This window comes from Larus michahellis, chromosome 12 (assembly GCF_964199755.1).
Source record: "Larus michahellis chromosome 12, bLarMic1.1, whole genome shotgun sequence".
Taxonomy (NCBI): domain Eukaryota; kingdom Metazoa; phylum Chordata; class Aves; order Charadriiformes; family Laridae; genus Larus; species Larus michahellis.
In genome coordinates this window covers 12,646,522-12,662,290 of record NC_133907.1, presented here as the reverse complement: position 1 = coordinate 12,662,290, position 15,769 = coordinate 12,646,522, and the positions used below count along the sequence as shown (strand labels likewise).

Here is a 15,769-nt window from a genome sequence, read left to right as displayed (position 1 = left end):
TTTCCCTTCTTCCTCTCTGCTCGTTCTTTCAAGTTCGACCGTAAGTTGTTTGGAGACAGCGTAATCTCTCTTTATGTGCTCGGCACTAAGGGGATGAAATCTCAGCAGGGAAAGGGACACACTACCCTAATCCAAGTCATAATAATGACAATTGTATGAAATTGATGGGCTTTTCTGAAATTTCCCTATCACTAACTTTTATACTACCCATCACAGCTGCAAATTCCTAACGTGACAGCACCTATTGGCCTACCATTATTATGCATAATAATAATTTAACTAAAATAGCAACAGAAAATGTGCATTACACAAAATGAATTTAAATTGATTTTTTTCTTCTTTCTCAAAGCTTATTACTAATTGGTATTTTTAGAGCAGAGATTCATTTTCATACACTAAAATTAATGGGCCATATCAGCGGGTGTGAATCAGGATAGCTCCATTGAATTCAATGGGCCCTATATCATTTACTCCAGCAGAGAATCTCACCTATTATTCCAAAGAGCGTTTTCTTTTTTTTTTTTTGTAACTCACAAAGTAATTGCGTTTTCAGTCTTATGTCCTGATCCTGCAAATAATTGTGCAAGACATTAACTTTATGTAGATAAGAAGCATTGCTGATGCCATTGCAGCTATTCATATGAAGGAAGTTATGGTTTTGCAGGATCAGACCTTAAAATGCAAATGAAACCCTTGCAAAATCTAATGTGTTCACAGTAATATTTTACAACTGACAACACCTAATATGTAGTCTGTCCTAATACCTAAAATTTCTGCAAATTATGTTGTACAGTAAAATGGCGGAAATGAGATTATTTAGGTTGCTTAATACTTTTTATTTATTATAAAAAAAAAAAATCTGCATTTTTTTTCCTCTGGAAGCTCTGTCTCCCACATTGTCTGCAGCAAGTCTTTGAAATTCAGCAGGGGGGATAACCTTTGGATTAAAGATGCGCTTTCTTCCTTAGCCCCCAAGAAATTCCAACTATAGTTTTGCTGAGATAAAGTGTTTTGAAATAGCCAATTCACTTCTTGTTAGAAAATTTGGCAATGAGTATGATTGAAATTGGAATTTAGAAGACTTGCTCTTTTCTCCCCCCCTTTCCAAGAAAAGAATCCTTTGCTGCAGGGGGTCCTGGATCTCAAATGCGGTGTGTGTTAGCTGATGGGCTAAAAGTCCAATGTTAAATGCTGCTGATGGTGCACAAAGAATGGGGTTACCACAAGTTCTTTACACAACAGGAAAACAACCCTTTTAAGGAATGAAAAGGAAAAATTTTAGGTCACAAAATTAAGCCAACAAAACTTAAGAATTGTTAGATCTTTGGGATCCTATATTACCTGTCCAGTTTAACAACAAACCTACACACAGAGTCTTCGCTACCAGGATCGTGCCCCCTCCTTCTTCTTACCACTGATGAAATACTGAGCGTGTGCGATAGGCACAATTAACATTGTATGGGCTTGAGTTTACCATGGAGATAACACTTTTTTTCCTAGTTTTCGTATGTAATATATACATTACCATGTACTTTGAGTTTTTTTTCTGCTTTGAGGCAAATTGAGTTTGACATTTATACAAGAAGCAATAAAACTGATGCAGTCAAAGTATATTCCTAAAACAAGTTCAGTAATGTCTCTTCCAAACTACGTTTGAGTTAGTGGAATAAATGCCTTTTCATGTTTGCAGTTGAAGTACCGGCCAATTCTGCCAAATGGTTTTTGGAAAATTGCCTTCAGAATTGACTTTCCCTGGGGAAGATTTGCTTCTATGGAAAGCAGAGATACTGGGAGAATTTGAAAGAGAGAAAAAGCAAAAGCGAAGGCAGAGGGAATAGGTTAAAGGCTAACTTTAAACAGGTGGCTTTCATTTCTCTTTGCCCAAATTGTTCTATAATTTCTTACCCTAAAACTTTCTGGTTAACTACAGCAAATTTCATTTTAGCGAGAGCAGTTCCATTGCTAATCCAGCTTTGCTATTACCTCACTCAGGTTGGGTGTTTCTCTCTCTTGGGCTTCTCATTTCCCAAGAGCAAATGCCAATTTGGGAGTCTTGTAATTCCAATTCGGTGTATCCATCTGGGAGTCCTGAATAATTTTGGATCCCATGGATTTGCTTCAGCTCAGTTAAGAAGGGGGAAGGCGTGGAGTTTTTTCATCAAGCAGTTGGGGTTAGCTGACTTGAAAAGAGATACCAGTTTGGACTCCCATTAGGCACCCTATTTCCCTCCTCCACCTCTAATTGAGCAGAACGGGTACTCTTTTCTCCAGTTCCCTTAATCTTTCACTACCTGAAGAAGACTATCTAGATAGGACAAAGCAATAGCTATTGAAGTATGGTTTAGTTCACATATAGCCCTTCTGGGCTACTTTACAAGTTGGCAAGCTTCGGGAATCAGCAAGCAGTCATCGTACAGGGAAGGAATCTGCTCTATTTCATATGTGTTAAGTGGTATTTCCTAGTCCATCTATGGATGACCTGACAGAAGGTAACATATTGCAAATGTATGTGTCATATATGATCATCCCCAATAACTATCTTTTGTAATACATAGCATTTTCCATCTTGCATTTTGGAGGCAACACGTAAGCAGAATAATTTTGCACATACTGCAACTTTCTGATGCTCCAGTTTGGTTCTCTGAGGTGCAGATCGTCTACAGCACATGATGTCTTCAGCTCCACGGGCAGAGCTACAACAAAAAAGGTTCCAGTGAGGATTCCTAATGTGAGTGTTTGCACCATAATGTCTGCTCTGCTGTACTGGGACCACCCCTAACCAGGCATGTCCATACCACCCAGTCGTGGCGCTTGCTCTGTATCATTTGCCACTTGCAGTTCCCAAACCCCCAGAGGCTGCTGTCACTTTGGCCCCAAACTCCTTGAGATTTCCTCTGGGGTGTTGAGGCACAGCTCCCTTCTCAGGCTGTGTGAAGGGGACTGCGCCCGCCCTTGAGACTCTGACCCGCTACACTTGATGTCTTAGGTTTGCGATGGCACCCATGAAACTAATACGAGCAGCTAGGAAAGGAGGAGGGAGTTTATTTTTAGGTTGCACCAGGAAAACAGCTGCAGCGTGTTCTCAGTGGCAGAAGAGCTCTCGCAGGACAGAGGGAGGCCTGTCTTACTGCCTCAAAATTTTCCCCTCTGAAGAGTTTCAACCTTTCAAGACTCCCCCTGTGCAAACCTCCAGCTCATGTGCGCTGATGAACGTAACTCTAGAGCGCCGTGGAGGAAACCAGAACTATTTTTATTTTTGGTTGAGTAAACCTTTAGCATTTAACAGTCAGGTGTTTATTTCACTTCCCAAACTGCCTCCGGCTCCAGTAATGCTTAGCATGATCCTTTTCTCAGGGAGGGGGAGAAAAAAGGGGATTGAGTTAAACGCTCTCAAAATGGAGAGGCCTGAGGAATCACAAACTCGTATCCACTGCCACACATCCCACCTCAGCCCCCCTCCTTCCTCGCTTCAGCCCTCCTTGGAAGGAACCTGACAGGAAATATTTTAGAGGTAGAGAATTTTCAATGAAAATATTATTTCTCCATCTGCCCACTTTTCCGCCCTCGCAGGTTGTATGGCTAAGTGACATTTAGGAATGTGTATCCTGCAGGCCACTCGGTCGCCTGTCGTCTCACATGTTGCTTTCCCATCAGAAGCAGCAGGTCCTCCTGCCTCCCAAGTGTCACAGGAGACACTTGACCTTTGGGAGCACGTCTGGGCTTTTCGGAGTCATTTCTAACCTCAGCAGCTCCTGTAAATGAAAGAGGCTGACCCCCTTGCGATGGGCTTCCTCGCAGCCTTCCTGGGAGGCACAGGGAGGGTGGGGTCCACCAGTGCTCCAGACCTCTGGGATAAAAAACCAACAACCATGAAACCTACAGAAAGTTGGCTGATATTGCATGCACGGAGCTATTCAAACCAGATGCTCGCATGCCTTGCTGCCCACGCTACCTTACCCACACTGATCCGTTCCTAGCCTAACAGGAAGCTTCAGTTTTTTTGTACCTTGAGCCATTTTCAACAAAAGCCATACCAGGAGAAGGACACACATGTGTTGCGATGACCTATGAGAGGCTGCAGTCAGCAAGAGACATGCTTGCTCCTTCATCTACAGGCTGCCATGTTGCACTCCTTTTCCCGGGGGTGGGCTAAATTATTCCAGCTGGTTAGGAAGTGTTAAGGCAACAAGGCTTGACAAATAGCGTGTGTCTAAGAGGGAAGAGGAAAATGACTGAGGTTAATTTGTGTTGGGGATTAACATTGGGGAAAAGATGAGTAATATCTGGACATGTTTCAGCTGTCCCTCCATGCCCTTTGCGAACTGGTTTTAAAAAAAATAATCTCTATCTTATATCCAATTCTGTCTTGCTCTTCAGTCATGGTTCTCTGGTAAGAAGAGCTCCATGTTCTGCCCCAAATCTCCTGTGTCTAAACCCCTCGTTCCCAAATCTTGGTTGTAAAACTGCATCCTTAGCGCTATTCGTAACTCCCTCCCAGCCAAATCTCACCAGTGGTTCTAACTGGGAAGTTTTAATTTTAGCTCATCCTACCCATAACAACATAGGCTTCTTGGAGCAGTGGTCACAAGCAAAGCTGTAGCAGCCGTGGGAGGAACTCCTTGCCCAGTACCCAGCTGAATCTGTCTGGCCTTGGCAAGGAGGAGGTCAGGTCCAGAAAAAGTAATTTTTGCTTTGATGTTATTGGAATAAGGACAAAAATTAAAGTCAGAGGTTTAAATTGGGCTTCACTGCAGCAACCAGGTTGGTTTTTTTTTTTTTGAAGCCAAACCTCTCAATCCATACATCAGCAAGGGGGTTGATTTTTAATTTTTTTTAAAGAGTTATAAACATACCCTGAAATTAGTGAAATCTGCAGTATTAAGCTATCTACTATAAATCCGCAGCCCAGGGCCCAGCAAGCCAAGCATGCCAAAGGATCCTAACGAAGCAGAGAATCTGGGCTACCATTTTGATAGGCTCCAGGAAAGCAGGAAATATTTAGCCCAGACTTGCTAAACAGTAATCCCTTTGCCAATGTTTCTGTTTATTTTTACTTTAACTACTGATTGCACTTCTTGGCCTCTTATTCCCACTTCCCCCCAAGTCCCTTGGCAATTACTGCTTTACAGGTAGAGCCTGGTCGCACTCACACTTCACTTGACAAAGTAAAGTGGTGTGAAAACTGGTAATAGAGAAGTCTGCAAAACATTTAAAAGTTCCCACTCCCCAAATTACCAATTAATTATATATAAGGCTCAAATTCACAGTCTTACACTAGAACAATTCCATGGGATCTCACCGGTCAGATAAACTAGTAAGATCAGAGTCAATGTTTCATACCCAGAGGTTATGTTTACATGATACTTTTTCATCAGCAGTGAATCCAGTGCTTCTTGCGCCTAACCTGGCTGTGTGATGCAGCCACTGTGCTGTACACTTGACCACTGAAATAATTCTGGCTAGAAAGGGCCTTGGAAATGTTTGGTTTTTTGCACCCCACAAGCTGATGCAGCAGCAGAAGGAAACAGGAGGAGTCATGGCAGAGGGATGGGACTAAAGTCGGGGGGTCCTGGGGGACCTTCTGGCCCCACATCACCCACATCTGTGCCGTGGTGCTTTGCCATTGTGCCTGGCTCTTTCACACCCAGAACACATTAGCCAATACAATTAAACATATAGGAAAGACACATGTTAACAGTTTCCTTATAGCAAACTTATCAGTTTTTTATTTATTACTTTTTACTCCCTGTGAAGTGTGATTACTCATTGGCAAAATTTTGAAGTTTGGTGGCTTTTTATGAGTAAGGAGGAGAAAAATCCCTTTGGTTTGTTACACAAGTTCATCAGAAAGGTGAACAACCACGTAAACGCATACACCCCCACGCCTTCTCATACCCATGGCTCACAGCTGTGTGGATACAGGCTTTGAGAGCTGAATAACCCATTAATCTCCGTGGGGAAAATCAATAAATTGAAAATAATTGGCTGGGTATGAGAAGAAGCAAAGAATCAGACAGCTATTATTTAAAGCATGACTTAAGCATGTAGAAACAAGGTATAACAAGACATATAGAGAGCAGAGAAGGGAGGGGAGAAGGACAGGAGGATATGCAAGAGAATAGAGTGGCGAATCCAAAAGTGCTGAAATGTGTACTTATATATAATCCATTCTAAGTAACTCCATACAAGCAGTGTTTTGCAGCAGGGACCGCAGAAGGATCAGAAGGGCTTTTTGGAAGTGCAAGTCACTGGATGAAACTGCTCGCAACCAAGGCTGGAAGGGCTCTAGTAGTCACCAGCAATGGAAAAAGGGAACAAAATTCCAGCCACTGCCCACAGGCATCGTCAAGATTATATTCGTCTCCAAGTAGGCAGACAGCAGGGTCTGCAACAAAGGTCAGAGAAGAAGTGGCAGGATGGACACAAGAATAGGCCATAGTTATCCTGTACAGCCACAGCAATGGAGACACTGAATACATCAAGCAGAACATGGCCCTTTCCTCCCTCCTGCATCACGTCATATTGACTTGGTGACAACTACTGAATAAAAACACTCTCTGAGAGAAACAAATTAAGTGAAGGAGAAGAACATGCCTCACCAGGGGGGAGACAAAAACAACTTAACAGCACGCTGAGACAGATAAGCAATGTACCAAACTGTGCATAGCTCAGACATGACAGATGATCTTAGGAAGGGATATTCCAGCTCAGCCCTTGAGTGCATTATTTTTAGGCCAAGATTTAACATCCTTGTGTCTCCCTGTCCAAACCAAGGATTCTAGGTTGAGTTTTCAGTTCTAGAGCATCAGAAACTTTGCAAATTATTTTGCATTGTTTATGGTGGAAGCTTCACGCAATCCGTTATCACAAGAAACATACAGTACCTGAACTGGAAAACTGCAGATCCTACAAAGCTGCCCAGCGCCTACAGTTCTTCTGGCAAGAGGCTAGAGACAAGTAAGCCTGATAACTTTCCCTGTCTTTGTAGCTTCAAGTACGGATTAGCAAGTGCTACCACTTACCAATGTGATTGGTAGCAAGTGCTACCAATCATTAACCTGATTAGCTTAAGGTCAGAAAAGGACCCTCCCAGGCCTGGGATGACTTTAGAGCTGTGCTTGAGGACAAGGTCTAGAAGCATTTGTCTAAAAGTTAGTGACTGTGGCCCAAACAATGAAGGGAACCAACCTGTTTTGTCCTGGTATTGACATATCCCTTATCTGTAGAAGAGGCTGGACTTTAATGCAAATTTTCTTGTTAGATGGGAGCTGCTTTATTAATCTATATGCTCTGCTTTCTCAGAGCAATACTGTTTTTCTCATCTCCTAATCTCACTTTCACTGACTGTTCAAAGCCTGGACTTCTGCTTCCATGTCGCTTCAAGCCCCTGAAAATCACAGTCCAGTTCTTGTAGACTTCTACACAGAGGCAAACAATAAGCTTAATTCCTTCTATTCAATCTAATTAAAAGCTTTCTAAATACAATTAGTATCTTTTTGTTACTCTACAATATCAACTTCTCTTTCAAGATTTAGAGACGTATCTATGCCATTTCTCATGATTTACAGGAGTATTATTGGGGCCTTATCAAAATACATTCACTACAGGGCAAAAGTCGGTTTTATAATTCTTCAAGTGCAACGTTCATATCTTTAGATGTAGCCTAATGATAGGGGAGAGGGAGGCTGCAATGGCATAGTTCAGATCCAATTTCAAATTCAGGGATGTTGGGGTGTTTGTTTTCAACCACTGCAACCACCCAGACAAGGAAAGGTCTTAAATTCCAGGTTGTGGGTTAATGCTTATTCTGGGTCTGTTTTGGATAGACGGCAGAGAGGAAAGAGAGCTGTTCAGTCTTCTCCACTTTCTATATACAGTGTTTCCCAGGATATTTCATTTTATTAGATAGGAGGACAATTCCTTCTGCCTTTCTTTTGATATCTCAAGCTAATATATTTGCCCTTCTCACTTACTCAAAAGTGCCTGCACTTCTGTTAAGGAAAGAGATAAAAAGTTGAATACTTCCACTCTGAAAAGACTGCTTTTAATAGCTTGGATGGATCTATTTGACTAACTACAAAGAAAAGGACAAAAAAAAAAAAAAGGGAGGGGGGTTACAATAGGAAATAAAAGGACTTGTCAGGGAAGGATAGGATAAAAAGGCCAGCTGAATTATAAGGATGAAGGCTATGCTAGTTCTCAACTTGGACTCTGTGCTGTAGGAAATCAGTGAAAATGTGAGAAGAAATCCACCAGGCTCCAGAGAGTAAATAAACCTGACTGTGGTATGCGAACCTCATCAAACATGAAAAACAAGGACTCAGAAAGGGGGGGTTGCAATAAGGAATAGGATGACTCAGGCAAGTATAAGGATGTCAGCAAAGGCTGTATCAGGTTGAGGGGGAATTCTGTCCAACTCCGGTCAGCTAAAACATTGTCACTCGGCCCTCCTCCCCACCTGACGGGAGGCTGCTCTGGGGGCCAAAGCAAGCCTGGGGTTGGGAAGGCGCCAGTGTCTCTGCTTGGAGCAATAACTATGTTCAGGATTATCCTTTTATCGTGTTTCTACTTTGTTGTCACTTCAAGCCACTTAGCAAAAATAAAATACAATTAAATTACATGAAAATAAAAGCCTGGGTAGAAACAAACCACCAGACTTCTGCTTCTGAAAAGCAGCAAACTTCCCCGGTGCGGTTCTGTCTGGGTGACAAAGCCCAGGACGTGCTGAAAAGCGCTCCTTGGGAGTGCAAGTCTGGACAGCTTTGCCGAGCCTGGGGAGCATCAACCGCTCTCCCCGAGCAAGCCAAAAAAGCCCAGCAGTTTCTCAAACAGCAGCCGGTGTCAGGCTGTTACTGAACGTACCCTGCTCCTGCGCTCCAGCCCCTGGGCAGCAACAGGGCTGCATGTAGAGTCTTGTGGCGGAGGGAAGAGAGAGACGAGAGAGCTCCCAGACTGACAAGCAGGTTTTGCGGTTTTGTTTAAGATGCTGAATCAGAGTTTCACCTGGAGGGGAGGGAGAAGGGGATGGATCACTGTTGGCAGGTGTCTGCAGGAATACTCCGATTCGCCTATCTCTGCGGCTGGCAGACAGCACCGCTTGGCTGGTGCAGTTGTTTCTGCTGCTCCAAAGGCAGTTAACGTCATTGTCAGATGTGAACGTGCTGGTTCTTGTCGTGTGTGGCCCTACCGACGAGAGAAAGCTCCTTTGAACAAATCTGCAGCAATTCGAAGGGATAATGAAATTCGGCATCCACCCAGGCTGCTAAGCATACTGAATTACGAAAGGTTTAGAGCTCAGTTTTGTCCTGCCAGACTGTCCTTTTTGCCCCCAAGAGCAGCTTCTCACATTGACTGCGCTTATTCCACAGCGTAGGCCCAAGCAACCACGTTGGAGGGGTGAATGTTTGCACTGTATAACCCCAAATGCTACAAACGCAAACAGCAGGTCTTGATCATTAAGCAAGCGATGGAGGAGTAACAGGCTTAGAAACAGCTGTGCCATAATCACAGAGAATACTAAACATCCAAAATGGGGACGGGCCAGGTTTTCATCAGGAGTACATTAATATTCTCCCCACTGCAGTGAGCACCGGTAAACTTCTCAGCATTTGGCAGCGCTTTGATTATTGACTCCAGTGAGTTGTTCTGTAATTTTCTGCCTTTGCCACGGATCTTTCTCGTCTGTCCGGTCTTGTGGGAGCGATGGCTAGACCTGGGCTTCCCGAGCTGCGCTGCTGTGCCGGGTCACTAGATGGTGTGTAACTGTGATGGTGCAGAAGAAGCCACGCCAGGCACAGGCTGAGAAGAGGAAGGGGAAATAAGATGTTTTAGCTCAAGTAGGAGAAGGTTAAAGCAGTAGCGGTGCCTTCAGGTCAAGATTAGGTGCACGAGCAGAGCTGGCTGGGGAAAGCTTTCGTAGCTCCCAGTGACAGTATTATGCCAAGTTTTAACCAATCTTTTTGTGCCCTCACTTTCGCATGTATTAAAATTCATCAGGAAGATAAATAGTTACTCCATTGCCATCTGTTTTTATTCTACTAGATAATGTAATCAAGACTATTCTATACACGAGAAGTCTTGCTTAACTAAATATCATCCAAAACACAACCTACGGATTTTTGAAAGTCACCAGTATTTGTTGACATTCGAGACTGAAGGAGCTGAATCAAGACAGGGCAGATTACAAACCAGGCATTTCTCTGCCCCTGCAGTATTGATAAAAACTTCCATGAAAGCTTTTTGTTTTTTTTTTCTAAAAAAAAGTGGTTGCTGAAATAGAAATTTCTTTTCTGGATTTTCTTTAAGAAACTGCATTTCTTGATTTAAGGATGATTTATTTTCCATGTTTGGTTTCAGTAAACTGAAAAAGAAGAAAGGAAGAAAAGAAATGTTTGTGTGTGGGAGAAGACTTTTTTCTTTTATGTAATCTCTTCTCCTTTAAAAAAAAAAAAAAGGCATAAAAATATTGCTGCAAATAGTTGTTGCATTGGCTGAAATTTTCATTAGAAACTAACAAGCACATAAATGAACACACTATCAATCAAGTTCAGTGACTTGCCCAAAGCCACAAAGACAAAACAACAAAGCGAAGCATCAAGTACTTAGATCCAAGCCCCACGCTCTGCTCCGGCCACTGGGCCTTGCAGATCGCAATTAGCAACAAGAAGATGAGATCCACCAAAGATAAGTGGGCCCAGCTCAGTCTCTGACTCTGCTAAGTTTGCCTCAAAGTGGTTATGTGGGTGGTGCAGAATTTGTCAAACAAGATGTTCACAAAGATCTCCCAAAGCGCAGCCGAGAAAAAAATGAAGACAACCCTACCATAAAGTGACACATAATTCAGCTGAAGTGAAACATACTGATGCAACAGCAGAGAATAACTCATTCCCCTTAGGCAAAACTCATCCAAAAAGCTAATAATGAAAACTGGAGGACTCCAAACCATTATTTTTACTTTCCAGGCCAGCAGCAGGGATAGCTTATGTGGTTAGCAGCTGACTCCCGAGTTTTATTCTTGTTTCCACCACTAACTCACTCTATGATCTTGCAGCGTCACTGTTCTGGGCCTCAGTTTACTTAGCAGCACAATGTGGATAGAGGTTGATTACAGAATATTTAACTGCAAAATGTGCAAAATATTCTGAATGAATACAGACGGGGCTGGATGTTGAAGCAGATGCTAGTGACCTTTTTGGAGCCAGCTTTCTCTCTGTGGTTTAGAAGAGGGTAAAAGAGGGAAACATCCAACACAGGCATATTTAGACCAGAGGAAAGGAAAGAAAGAAAAGGAAGGAAAAAGGAGTGATTTACGCTGCCATTCCTATTCTGGATGCTGTGAGACCTATCAGGAGCCAGCTTTCCTCATGCCTGGTGGCTGTAGCTCCTGGAGGATGGCTTTCAGCAACACAAAGGTTTGTACCAACACCGGTCAAGGAACCGGGGAGGCCTGGGGTGGAGGCTGTTTGAACTTGCACTGCTGCCAAAAAATGATGCTAAAACTACAAATGTAGCATCGTTACATCCTCTGGCCAGGCCTATGGATATAAATCACTCAGTCCTGGGGAGTCAGGGCAATTTATACCTGGTGAGACTACACCCCTGGATCACACGCAAACTACCCTTCAGGGTACTCCCTCAAGGACTGCATCTTGGCATCTGTTTGTTCTCAGCTGATGGCTTCCATTTCAAATTTACTTACTGAATCAGTAAAAACTGAAGAGCTCCTTCCATTCATTATCAGGGAACTGAACTGAACCCATGCTTCTCTCTCTGTTGTTCAGACTCATGAATTCCATATTCTTGAAATCATAAGATATCACATATGCTTGAAGCTCCTGCAAGAAAAATATGAGAATATACCTGCAGACAAATGGGATGCAGAGCACAAATTTGCTGGTGTCAGTGATTATGACTCAGAAATCATGGGAAAGAAGTCAATGCCTTAACACTGGCCCATTTTTACATGCGTCCTGGTCTGAAGTTTGGGAATGGAATACAAATGGAACTCTTTCGTGGAAGGTCATTGAATTGAGCTGAACTGACCCAACCAGTTAGTATTGGCTTGTAGAAACATCATGGACAGCAATATTTACGATGATTACCCTGACACGCTGAGTAATTGCTTTGCAGCTAAAATGCTAAAAGCAATGGAGCTGGATTTTCAAAAGAAGTATTTCATCAGAGCTTCCTAAATAAAACAATTGTGGGAAGTAACTGGAAAGTGGGGCTGGTGGCTGGATTTGTGTTAATATATACGTGTGTGTATATATATATGTACACAGATATTTCTGTATACATGTATAAATTAGTGTAGATCAGGAAAGGGAAGAAAGCAATCTCTTTAGACTGAAGGATTCCGCAAATCTTCCTGAATGTCTATTGCTACTAATGTCGCTGGGACCATTATTTCATTGGTAGTACTCACATACAAAAACATATGTTCAGGGACCTGAAATGTAAAAATCAGAAGAGTTATACATGATACAGAGCACTCAGTGTAGTCTGTAGGATGAACCTACAGCTTTCAATATTTACTTTTAGAGTTACATGAATAGCAAAAATGAAACAATTCGTTTCCTCAAACATTTGGGTCTAAAGCAAGAATCTGTACTTTTCAATCAGTCGCCTTACTGGATATGCCACACACAATATTACTGCATTTTCTATCCTGAACGGATTCTCACATCCAGTCTACTGCTACCAGGTACTGAAGGTTTGCATTGGGGAATTAAGCAGGTCAACTAATGCAGTGGCTCATCTCATTATCTTCTAAAAGCTTCTGGCATGAGGGCAAGACTTTGAAAGGACCATTTTTACACACTTGTGCTGTATATCTATCCCTACTTATCAGTTACCAGGTTATCTCTGCTTCAGCTACTAAGTGAGATTCAGATCTGCTTGGTATTCAAATGAGGCATTTAAAAAAATAGAGAGTGTAGGGCAAGTGTTGGTTTGAAACCGGTTCATGAAGTTGCATTCTTTGGCTAATGGATCTTCAAGATATTTAGATGTTGAAATTCCTAAATTGGCATGATCAGATAGACACCACAACTGCATGTGCAACGGTGGAAAATGTATGTGTAAGCACCAAGATGTGGAAACTACTTTTATGGCAGGTGTGTAGCCAATGCACATACGTGTTGACATGAATGCTTTCATGAAAATATGATCCTCAAGGCTCAGCCAGTTTGAATAATCAAGAGCCATCTTCATACTCAGGTACCTCTTTAATGCAATGCCTAGGAATTTACCACAAGCACTTATGAATACAAACCCATAGCTAAATCCTGTCCGATCATACTACACTGGAAATGGCCCTCCAAGGAGCACTTCTTTTTCATAAAGGGGTTTCCTTCAGTGCTGGTTCACAGACCACTCTTTGCTGGGATTTAGAGTCACCATCCCCCCCTTTCTCAGCTGCTACAGCAGCACATACATAATCACTGCACAGGAAATAAACCATTGTCTAAGTTTCGGGACAAGCACTACTTTTGTGTATTCATGAATACCGCAAAACCACTAAGTAGTCAAGTTAAACATAGATACACTGGACACACAAATATGAGCTGGATTATATGTGTTTTTGGGGTTATTTTGGCAGGCTTTGGATTTGAGAGTAACCTAGGCTACTAAAGTCTGCTATGCCAAACTCTGCTCCGGTCCCTGGCTTCAAATGTCATGCCCAGCTTCCTGGGCACTTAAAGGACACAATTCCTCCAATAGATTTGGCAGGAACCCATCATATGAAAGCCAACAGAGGTGGGGGAGAAGGTAGAGCTTTCCAAATCTGGGTCCAGAGGGACTTGGCCAATCTGCTGTACTCTCAGCGATGCAAATGTAGGAACTTCCATGGGTGGTGAGTAAATGGGACAAGAGCTTCAGATGACTTCATCCTTTTTCCCCATTATTACCAGGTATTCTGTAATAGCACTTGCAGGCTACAACCAAGACTGGGACCTGCTGTGCTAGCACTTGTATGGGCAAGAAAATAGACACTGTTCTTGCCCCAAAAGGTTTAGACTGAGATCTTGAAAGCAAGATGATTTTGGCCTTGAGGATGGTATGACAGACAAAGAGCAGGAGAAGAGGGAAGTGAAGTGACTTGCTCAATGTCAGAAATACTTTGAAAGTCTTCTGCTGCTTGTTCTGCCAGTTTAGACTTCCATGGGCTGTCCCAGATAAACACCACTGCAAAGTGGAAATCACTTAGTGGAATTAGAAGCAGAAGCTGCTGTGTTCACTCGTAGCCCACAGAGTTCCTAGATATCAGCTACAGTTCTTTATCATTCAAAATTTTATCTCTTTGGGGATTGATTTTACTTAGTTTCTCTCTGGTTTCCCACCACACCCCTTGTGAAGAAATCAGACATTGGGAAAATTGTAATCTAAGTAGCAATAGTTGCTCCATATCCTGGAAATGATTTTTGATGTATCTGCGTACTTTTCAGTTTCTGTCTCTATCATGATATCTGGGAGCATTTGCAAATCAGATAAAAACATCATCCCATATCAGATATGAAAAACTATGTTCCTTCTCACCCATCCCCATCCACGCTCCGGGCTTCCACTTCCCTAGGCAGATTTCCCAGGAGGAATCTGAGTGAATAGCTAGCCTTGCTAGGTGCTTTGAAGGTCAGTACAGATTAACTTTGCCAAACCATTAGGGAAAGCAAGTGTTGCTTAAGCTGAAGGTCCTGATTAGGAAATGCCTTCATCCACAAAGGTATATGTCAACCCCACCCGCACACACAGAAAGTTCAGATCACTTAGATGCAAGATTGCAGTTGATCTCAACATCTGTAGAGATGAAAGGAGCTGCAGCATCCAAACCATGCTGGGCTTCTTTTAGAGAGATCCAAACTGTGAATTTGGATTCCATTGCAACTGGAAACAAACTGGTAACCAGTTCAGCCTGCCAAGCAATGCCGCAATTAATGAATGCTCCCATAACCTCCCTGCTATGTCATTCCATCAGCATGGTTTGCTCTATGTTTAGTTTGCTAGGGTTTCTTCCTGGAAACTTAAACAAGACAAGCTCCACGCAACCCCAATCCAGAGATCTGGGGAAAGTAAATTATACCACCGAGGGGCCACTAACAGGTAATACTTCCTGAGTCACAAATGCCAACTCAATGTGTTTCAACCAGAAAAAAAACACCTTAAGGTGCTGGAGAGTGGAGGGAGACACAGAAGAAGCCTTGGAAAGCCATCCGTTAATACATGGCCATTTTCTTTACGTAGGACATCCCTTCTTTCCTTGCATTGGCAAGAAACTGAAACACACGTGTCTCATGGTGAACAGAAGGGGCATCCTGAGAGTTACTCAGATGAAAGCTGAGACAGAAATGGGACTTGTCTCTTTCTGCTCTTACCTACCAGACCGTGGCAGAGCACCTGCTCTGTCATGGAGCTCTTCTTTGCCTGGAGCTCCCAGGCTGAGCTGGGATTCACTCTGCTCTGCCATCACTATCACCATCTCCAGGCTTCCTAAAGTCATGTATGCATCCAGAGCAAGTGGGATTCTCAACTTTCCATTCACCGAACTCCCAAAGGGTCTACAGTCATTATTTCACTTAACGTACACTGAGGTTAAACTCCATTTTATAACATTCTTTGTCCTTTGAATGCTCAGTCCACTTCTTGAATGACCACACTATCTGGCCACCACGACATAATCTCTAGACTTTTCTTGCCTTGACATCCCTTGACATTCTCTATAACATGTGACTCACATACATGCACTTTACTTGCAGACTGCAGTACACTGTTC

At 42.8% G+C, this 15,769-nt stretch overlaps 1 long non-coding RNA gene across 1 annotated transcript; it reads right to left on the bottom strand.

Moving 5' to 3' along the window:
* Positions 1 to 253: 253 nt before the first annotated feature.
* LOC141750274 (uncharacterized) lies at positions 254 to 6,985 on the bottom strand. The gene is made up of 4 exons (XR_012589626.1): positions 6,885 to 6,985; positions 4,035 to 4,210; positions 2,612 to 2,693; positions 254 to 1,252 (listed from the first exon to the last, which is right to left on the bottom strand). It is a non-coding gene; the product is annotated as an uncharacterized LOC141750274 (long non-coding RNA).
* Between the last annotated feature and the right edge of the window lie 8,784 nt (positions 6,986 to 15,769).